We start from the raw sequence: 9,624 nt of genomic DNA, 5'->3' as shown, positions 1-9,624 counted from the left end.
TAGGGGGAAGGAAACACACAAAGAGCAGAGCTATCACAACTATAATAAATGCAAATTTACACACAAGCACTTATACAGTTGCTACTTAAAGACGGGCCCACACAAAGACACACACACACAGAGAAATGGACCCAGTCGGGTCTTTATTGAAGGCTTCCAGCTCGAGAACAGGTGAGCTGGAGACCAGAGCCTGTGCTTGGACCTGTCCACCTCATGTGGTCTTCGCCGATCCGGCTCAGCGGGACTCGAATCCCTAACACGATGCCGCTCCAAGCACCACATACCACGCTCTCCAACTGGCCACACACCAATCGACCAAGACCAAGGAGAAGATCAGAGGCGACGATGACCCAGGACCAGATGAACCAGCCAGCACCAAGACCCACGACCCCCAAGACGACGATGACTTTACAACGACGACCACGACCACCACGACTCCAGCCTGGCATTCCTTTATATTCCTTTTTCCTCCAGGGTGAGAGAATCGCCATCTCAGGTGATCTCCACCCTCATTGGATGGGGTGTCATGGGAAAGTCGCTCTCTCTTGCAATCCCAACCCCATTTGCCGGGGTGCCGTGGAAAAGTCGCTCTCTGTGGTAATCTCAACCCTCATTGGCCGGCGTTTCATGGGAAAGTCGCTCTGTAGCAATCTCAACCCCATTGGCCGGGGTGCCATGGGAAAGTCGCTCTCTGCAGCGTGATTTGACAAGTTGCACGCCCCTTCCTTCCTGTGCGGAGTCCCGGTCTGAGGCGATGGAAATCTCTGCCGGCGTACGTGGCCAAACGCACATGGGCAATGGCATCAGTGTGTGAAGTGAAGTGAAGGAGATTTGTTGTAAAAGAAACTCCGCAGCGCACACATGTAATTCCCGTTAGACACAGGTAGGGGACCCGAACTATAAACACACACTTACCGATATAACTGCTCTATAAGGACCTGAATGTTGAGTGCTCATGGCTGCCAAATTCGTAACAATATAGCATTGGGTAGAGTTGGTCCATGGATGTGCAGGAGGAATCTCAATGTGAGTAGGTAAGGAACCTGTGAGCTTAAGTGTTACGTGTCACCACATGAGGGTTGGTGTGATGTTAGTTAGCTTAGGGAGTAAGAATAAGTTCCCCCCAGTATGTGATTGCCCTCTGTGATTTTATTTTTCCATATGTTTTTATATTTCAAGATCGGCAATAAAGGTGGGGAACACGTCCCTAAAACCACAACAAACGGGCAGAAAGCCCCATCTTCAAATGTTGACAACAAGCGAAGTCACGCCCCCGAGGGACAATTGATGCGCGTGACGTCAGAAGCTGGCCGAGCAGGCAGAAGCCCCGTCTTCCCGGGTTTGGTACGAGCAGGCCACACCCCGGAGGCGCAGAATAAATAGGACAAAGAAGAGTGGAGTGAAAAAGGGTGGCTTGCGCACTTTTGGTGGGGAGCCATGATCAGTAGGCTGTACGTTTTGAGAGGCATCGGACTCAGTAGGCTTGCGCATTGTGGGAGGCCTCTGACTGAATTGATGAAGAGGCGCGCAGAGCGCACACACGAGGCAGAGGCAGAGGTGAAAGCGGAGGTTGAGCGCATGCCGAGGAGGACGACATGACCATTGAATTCATGTTGAAGTGATTTGGCTTGCATGGAGAAGCAAAATACTAGCCTTTGGCTCTTGGTTGAGTCGGTGAGGACGATCGGCACATGAAGCCGTTACACTGGGGCTCTGAGCTTTGGTGTGGTGTGCCGCTTTGTCCCGCTACAAGAGCAGCGCCATTTTTGTGCGCGTCTGCACGTGAGAATAGGAGCGCCTCGATTCCAAGTTCCACAAGGACCTGCTCTGGGCCAAGCTAAGTACAATAATACTTGAAAGGAGGTGTTTTTCTTTTCATTTTGTGTTCCCTTTGTCTGTATTTGAGTCTGTGTGAGAGGCACCTCGACTATAGGATTTATTTACTTTATTATTATTATCATTACCTTCTGAATTATTGTCCGTTGTAAATTGGTTCACGAAAAAATATTTTCACAAAAAATATAAGTGACCACTATATTCGTTATTGTTGTGTGTCTGTCTGTCCCGAGCATAGCTCCGTGGGTTTTGATCTTATCCTGATGAAATTTTGGTGGTAGGTTTATATCATGATCTAGTTGTGTTTTCCTGAAAATGGGCATGGTATGGGCGGAGCCACGCCCAAAAAACGTGTTTTTAGGGGGTAGCCGATTTCAATTTGCATCTTCTCCTCGGGGTTTTGTCGAATCTGGCAGGGTATCGGTATTTGGTTAGCCCAATGGCACCTGCATCGCCCCACAGAGCTCGATTTTTCATTTTCGTCCCAAGGTCAAGGCCACAAGGTCACGAACTTAGAAAATTGCGAATTGTGTTTTTAGGGGGTAGCCGATTTCAATTTGTATCTTCTCCTAGGGGGTTGGTCGAATCTGGCAAGAGTTTCAGTGTTTGGTTAGCCCAATAGTACCTGCATAGCCCCACAGAGCTCGATTTTTCATTTTAGTCCCAAGGTCAAGGTCACAAGGTCATGAACTCAGAAAATTTCGAATTTTGACATAAAAATCATACGACCACCCAAACTTTGAGAGCTCGGATGACAATATTTTTTATGCATAATCTTGAGGTCATTCCCCACCGAAAGTCTTGAAACCATTTTTCTCTATCTCGAACACCTTGCCCGTGGCGCCCCCTTCAAGTTTGTTTTTACGCTGATTTCATCAAAGTATGGATAATCCGAGGAGTGTGAAATTCCATATTGCCTATATGACGTTATATTGTTCCTGGAATGTTCCAGAGGAAGTTTTGCACCAAAGGTCATAATCCTTGACCTTTGACCTTTAAAGTTCACAAAGGTCAAATTTTCAAAGTTGTGGGAATCAAACCGGGTTTTCGACCTTCTTCGACGAACTAACTCCAATAAGCTATAGCACGTATCCAGTTTCCTTATTTTAATGTCCACAACATTGTTTTGGGACCTTTAAAGGTTATGCAAAGGTCAAATTGTTTAAGTTGTTGAACGAAACCGGGTTTTCGACATTTTGCAGCTAATAACCTTTCACTCGTACCACATCATGTTGATCATTTTTATAACTTGGCCAAACATTATCACATTGTCTCATCCTTGACTTCTGAAACAATCTACATCGTCAAATACCGCTCGTGAACCATCGTCGTCTTCAGACTTGTATTAATTTATTTTCATTAAATGTATTCCTTAAAAGAAACTGCAGCCAAGTGCTGTCCTGGCGCAGCGCCCCTGTGCTGTGCTCCTCCTGGGTGGATCGCATCTCCGCCATTGCGCGCCCTTTCCCACGCGCACATTAATCTCCGAGTCTCGGTTGTAGCCTTCAAGGGAGAAGCTTTTCCATCTGTCCAGGTAGGGGTTAAACCCCGCTGGACACGACAATACATATTATATATATATATATATATATATATATATATATATATATATATATATATATATATATATATATATATTGTTATGGTTGTGGAAATTCACAGAACACCATTCAGGCTTCCCAGAGATCAGTTATGTCGATAAGTGTGTGTTCAGATTAGATTTCCCCACCGAGGTAAAAAGGGATTTATTAGTGTAACTGGGCTGTGATCTTTGAGTCTGCCATTATTCTTTTGCTATCTTTATTTTGGAACAACCACTACTTCAACAACCACAACCACTACTTAAACAACCACAACTTCAACAACCACAACCACCTCTCAACAACCACGCCATCCCCACCACAAAGCAACCACAACATCGCCTCACCTTCATCTCCGTTACGCCGCCATCTTTTTGCCAGCCACGGCATCTCCACTGACAGACGCGGGGGCTGATGATTTCCACAACGCCCGCTTTCCACGGCTGATGATTTCTGCAACTTCCGCGTGGTTGATGATTTCTACCACGTCCGCTCTCTCCGAGCTTCGCGTCAAAATCGGATCAAAAGGGGCGGAGCCAGCGAGGGGTGAAGGGTGAGAGGTGAAAGATCAGACCTCACACATGGACCCCATATAAAGGCGCGCTGAACGCCAAGCAAGAAGTCTGTCGGGGTTCGGAGTCTGTCAGGGAGCTGCAGAGAGTGGAAGTCTGGAGCTTAGAGCCAGGGTTCGAGTCCAACGGAGGGCAGTCGGAGCTTGGAGCGCAGCCAGCCTGCCGTGCCACGCAGAACTGCGAGTCGGTGGAGAAAGCCGGAGAGAGATCGCCAACGCTGAGGAAAGGACGGGCTCTTAAAAGAGCATCAACTCTCGAAAGAGCAAAGGCCCGTTCGTTCCTCGGAGGCGTCGTCGGCTAGGCCCGAACCACTAGGCCGCACGGCAGGGCTTGGGCCAACCAAGTCGAGCAGCGCCAACTGCCGTGTCAACGAAACATCGAGGGTCAACCAGCGAGTCACCACGAAGGTGGCAGGTAACCAGCACGGCCTCTCGGAGCTCCTGCGGTCTTCACAGCTCCGTGAACTATTAAAGGCCCACGAGGTCCAGTTCTTGCCCTTTCCTTTCCTGGGGTTTTTCTTTGTATGAATGTCGTGGTGCCTTGTCCTTCAGTAGAATTGTCAGAGTGTACATAATAAATAGAACGGTTGTAGTTCTTCGTCTTGCTTTATTCCTGCATGATTGCATACGTGTTTGATTGCATACGTGCATGATTGCATACGTGTTTGATTGCATACGTGTGTAACAAATAAATATCCTTGTGTAAATGTTTACCTGTTCGTTGCGTCCTTTCCCTCGATTGAGCTGCCGTATTACATTCGGGATATTAGCTGGCTTTTAAATAGCCGATAAAGTAATCGGATCCGGCGGGGCTTGGCGATATACACCGCTTGGCAAATTGCGAACGGAGCGAGCTGCCTAAGCGGCTCGTTTCCAAGCAGGTCCCGTTGAGGTGCAAATCCCCGGCATTCTATCTGCGCGCATAATTAGGTAAATCGACAATTCGGTGATCGGACCCTGTCGCACGTGGACAGAATAGTTGGCTGATTTACGGTGTGATTAAGAACACACCCGTAGCTGGATTTCGGCGTTGATCTGAAAGCTGCGACTAGGTTTGCCACGTCCGGTGGGCACGTGCGGCCATGAATTAGCTAAAAGCAGTCGCCCGCACGCCGGGAAAACTATAACAATATATTTGCATGTATTAATTTTTTTAATGTATATCATATCTCAAAAAGTTGTGGATGAATTATTACAAAACTAGGTGGATGAGTTGGTTAGGTGACAAGAACAAGTGGATTAGATTTAGGTTCAGATCCAACCCATCAGTGGGATACAAAACATAAACTGTTCAGCCTGGCGGAGGTATGCACTCTACCGAGTGCCGTTCTACTTAGTTCTGTTTTTCCAAGTATTGCTCCATGAGTGCTTTTTCATCTGTCTGTTTGTCAACAGGATGTCTCAAAAAGTTATGGACAGATTTGAACGAAATTTTGTGGACAGGTTGGGCGTGTGACAACGAAAAATTGTTTCGATCTTGGTGAAGATCCAGATATTATAATTTTTAAAGTGATTCTTCACCATTGAGAGAAACCCTGGTTTTGGCTTAGTGGTTAGGGTGGCTGTCTTTGGATCTTAGGGTCCTAAGTTAGAGCCCCGTTGGCTGCTGAATTAACACCAGGTGGAGTTTACCCAGCCTGTCATCCTTCTGAGGTCGGTGAAATGAGTACTAATGTACTGGTGGAGGGATGCTTCCCATAAATGAGAGCTACCCTGGCAGCCAAGTTGCCATATGCAAGAACAGAACAGAACCATTGAGAGATAGGTCAGGCCAAAAATGATACATAAAATGATATTTCAAATGTGTATTGACAGATTTGCATGAAATTTGGTGGACAGGATGGGTGTGTGACAATGAAGAATTGATTCGATTTTGGTGAAGATCCGATCCAGTCGGACCCGGCCTGGATACTTTAGAAATATCATGTTCTATCCCCAGACTCCGCCCTTGCCGGCTCTTATGTTTGTTCTGATCTGCCATGTTGAGTTCTTGTTGCAGTAGTAGTAGTAGCAGTAATAGTAGTATTTCAATGGGCCACTCAGTATTGTCCGTACTGAAAAAATATCTGAATCGGTCAAATCTACCTGAAAACTCGACAAGATCAAATAAATAGAGATGAGACTGACATGAAAAGATTGAGAACCATGTCAACGATGCCGATTGTCTGTGTGTGCAATGCAAATCTGGTGTCACTTGATCAAAGCCACGTGTTGTGCTGAAAGATCTTCGCAAATACGAGTAATCTTTGCACTGGATGCATTTACAAAGGTTAAATGGCTTTTTCTGCATTTATCCAGCGGAATGATTATTTGCAGTCACCATATCGGTTGAAAAAGCTCGGTGTACTTTTGCTGGTAAGGATGTGTTGAAAGTGTGTAAGCATGAATGGCCTTATATGTTACACAACAGAAAGCATAACAAGGGATTTCATTTTTTTTTTTTAATGACAGGCAAAAGAGGGCTGTGTTCGCACCCTACGCACCCCACCTGGTGACAGGCTAATATGATATATGATATTATATAATTTTGTGCGCTCCTTCCATGTCCTTCTAAAAGGGTTCCTGCTGTCGTAGAATAATAAATATTACCGTTGGAACAGTTGCATTAAGCTCCCATTCCTGCTTCTTCCTCTTCAATTCCGGAAAAACGGACTTTTAAAACTGGCATCTTTATGATTAAACGGACATGAATTTATGTTCCAAGTAAATCGATTATTAGCTTTCCAACGGTATCATTTTTAGCTCGCCTGTTCGAAGAACAGAGAGCTATAGTGATACCCCCAGCGTGAGCGTGAAAATGTTAAAGTTTTCGGTGCAAGTTATTTAGAAGCTTGTCATTCATTTAATATGTGTACTAGGATGCTGATATTTGGCATGGAGGTTCCTTTGGGGTATACTATTGGTGTAGTGAAGTTGAAATTTAAAAAATAATTTCAAATTTTTGACCTGTTTTGAACTTACTTTTTTGTAGCACATCAACGTTACAATTTTCGGTGCAAGTTATTTCGAAGCTTGCCATTCATTTAATATGTGTACTAGGATGCTGATATTTGGCATGGAGGTTCCTTTGGGGTATACTATTGGTGTAGTGAAGTTGAAATAAAATAAAAATTTCAAATTTTTGACCTGTTTTGAACTTACTTTTTTGTAGCACATCAACGTTACAATTTTCGGTGCAAGTTCTTTAGAAGCTTGCCATTCATTTAATATGTGTACTAGGATGCTGATATTTGGCATGGAGGTTCCTTTGGGGTATACTATTGGTGAAGTGAAGTTGAAATTAAAAAATAATTTCAAATTTTTGACCTGTTTTGAACTTAACTTTTTTGTAGCACATCAACGTTACAATTTTTGGTGCAAGTTATTTAGAAGCTTGCCATTCATTTAATATGTGTGAGGATGCTGATATTTGGCATGGAGGTTCCTTTGGGGTATATTATTAATGGAGTGAAGTTAAAATAAAAAATTTTTTTTAATTTTTGACCTGTTTTGAACTTAACTTTTTTGTAGCACATCAACGTTAAAGTTTTATCCTTTCTAATGTTTTTATCTGTCACACTATTTTTTACTGATTACAATATACAAATACATATATTGCTTTAAAATTATTTGGATCAGACTTCACTGCAATGCTTTATAAAAAAATATTATTAGACTAGTCTTTTAAAAACGATAAATGTATATACAGGCGAGCATTGGGTGGCTTTGACACCAACTCTCTGGTTATTATTCTATGACAGCAGGAATCGCCACATTAAAGCTCGAGGTCCTTCTCCTTCTTCTTCACATGTCAAACGGACAGATGCATCTCCTTTTATCAATGGATAATAGCAACACCCACTCCTTCTTTTTGTGCCCATGACCTGGCCCTGAACATCCCGAGCACATGTGCAAAACTTGGTGGAGATTGGCCCAGCCGTTTTAAATTCCATAATGATCAGACGTAGATACACACGTACAGAAATTTGCCTTATTTTAATATGATGTAAAGTTGTAACTAATGCCACGTATGCATTACATACTTTAACCGTCGGTGTAATGGTTTGAGCATCCACTCTGAGTCTGGGAGGTCAGCGGGTCGAACCGGAACCTGGCCGAGTCAAACCAAAGACTTAAAAATGGGATGTGCTTCTTCTTTCCTTGATTCTCAGCATTTAACAAGAATGACCGCACTGTGATTACAACTTGTGACGCAAAATGTTTTTTTTTTACCCCCTATGTCCACTCAACTCCCTCATCCTTGCTGGTGAACGGCTCAGCTGAAACATTCTCTTTTGTCTCATTAACCTTGACCCTTGAGTCGTGTCTGTTCCATGTTCCCATGTGAATGAATAAGATTATATGGATAAGATTCATAGTGATTCTGAACAGGGTATTTACCTTTATATCTGTTAACTCAGTTTTGGTGTGTGTGTGTGTGTGTGTGTGTGTGTGTGTGTGTGTGTGCGTGCGTGCGTGCGTGCGTGCGTGCGTGCGTGTGCGTGCGTGCGTGTGCGTGTCTTCCTCTCCTTATTTTCTACCCTCTTGTTCTCTTTGTTGTAATAAACATTTTGTTCATAAAAACCTGTACATGGTCATTCAAGGTAAGGAACTTCACCATTAAGCACGAGTGAATTGGTTTTAAAAATCCGGTAATGGGCCACATTTAAAGCACTCTTAAAAGATGAAAGCACGATTGGGAAACACATTTCGTGCAATATTAAAGATTAACTTGACACCGCTCATCCATGTCAGCCTTTGTCTTAGTTATATCAGAAGTAGCTGATTCGTCACACGGTCACAGATTGTTTAACCCCAATATGGGGCCGTTCAAAAATTCCGTCATGCTATTTTTTTAGGGAGGTGCCGGGTGCGTACGGGCTTGATTAAACCTCACTAATAATTTTTCTTTGACACATGATTCGATTTTTTTTTTGGGTTACCTCATTGTGATAAATACTCGACCCAAACAAAGCCAATGGAAATCGGCCGGACAGTGTATAATCAGCAGAGGCCTCCAGGCCAAATGTGTTAGGCCCACCAGAAAACCAAGATGGCGACTATATCGTTTTGTTTGGGTGCCATGGTGGGTGGAGTCAAGCGACCAATGTGGGCGTGGTCCGGCAACTGTCCGGCCAATGGGGACACATTTCAAAAATCGACCCCCACCAAGAACAACATCAACAACAGCAATGCAGACATGTCACAGATCAAAAGGATAGAGCACAGACAAATAACTTAGGTTGGTAATCATTGCACAGGTTTGATGGGCCTAATGGCCTCTTCCTGCATTGAAGTTCCTGGGCAGGGAACTCATATGCTGTATATTACTTTGTGAATGCATGTGCATGGGCCAATTATATCAGAAATGGGTTAGTATGGTGGTGGTGGTGTCCAACGGATGCCATTTCCCCTCTTCACCACCTTCCGTTTAGTAGGGGACCAAGCCATCCTGACTGATACCCTCTTCATTTCGTTAATATTACGTATTATTTAATAGAGTATTAGACTTCTGCTGCCGTTTTGGACGTTTATTTGCTTTTAAATTCATTTTCTCTGCAAATGCTCGTCTGATTGACACAAAATTTTCAACATATTATCAACTACCCATGGAGGTTGGAGGATCGCTTGAGGACGGGAGCCCTGCACTGGGCCACG

The sequence above is a fragment of the Eptatretus burgeri genome, chromosome 3 (assembly GCF_056783735.1).
Source record: "Eptatretus burgeri isolate ZD-2024b chromosome 3, Ebu_testis_v1, whole genome shotgun sequence".
Classification (NCBI taxonomy): Eukaryota; Metazoa; Chordata; class Myxini; order Myxiniformes; family Myxinidae; genus Eptatretus; species Eptatretus burgeri.
This window is presented reverse-complemented; position numbering follows the sequence as displayed.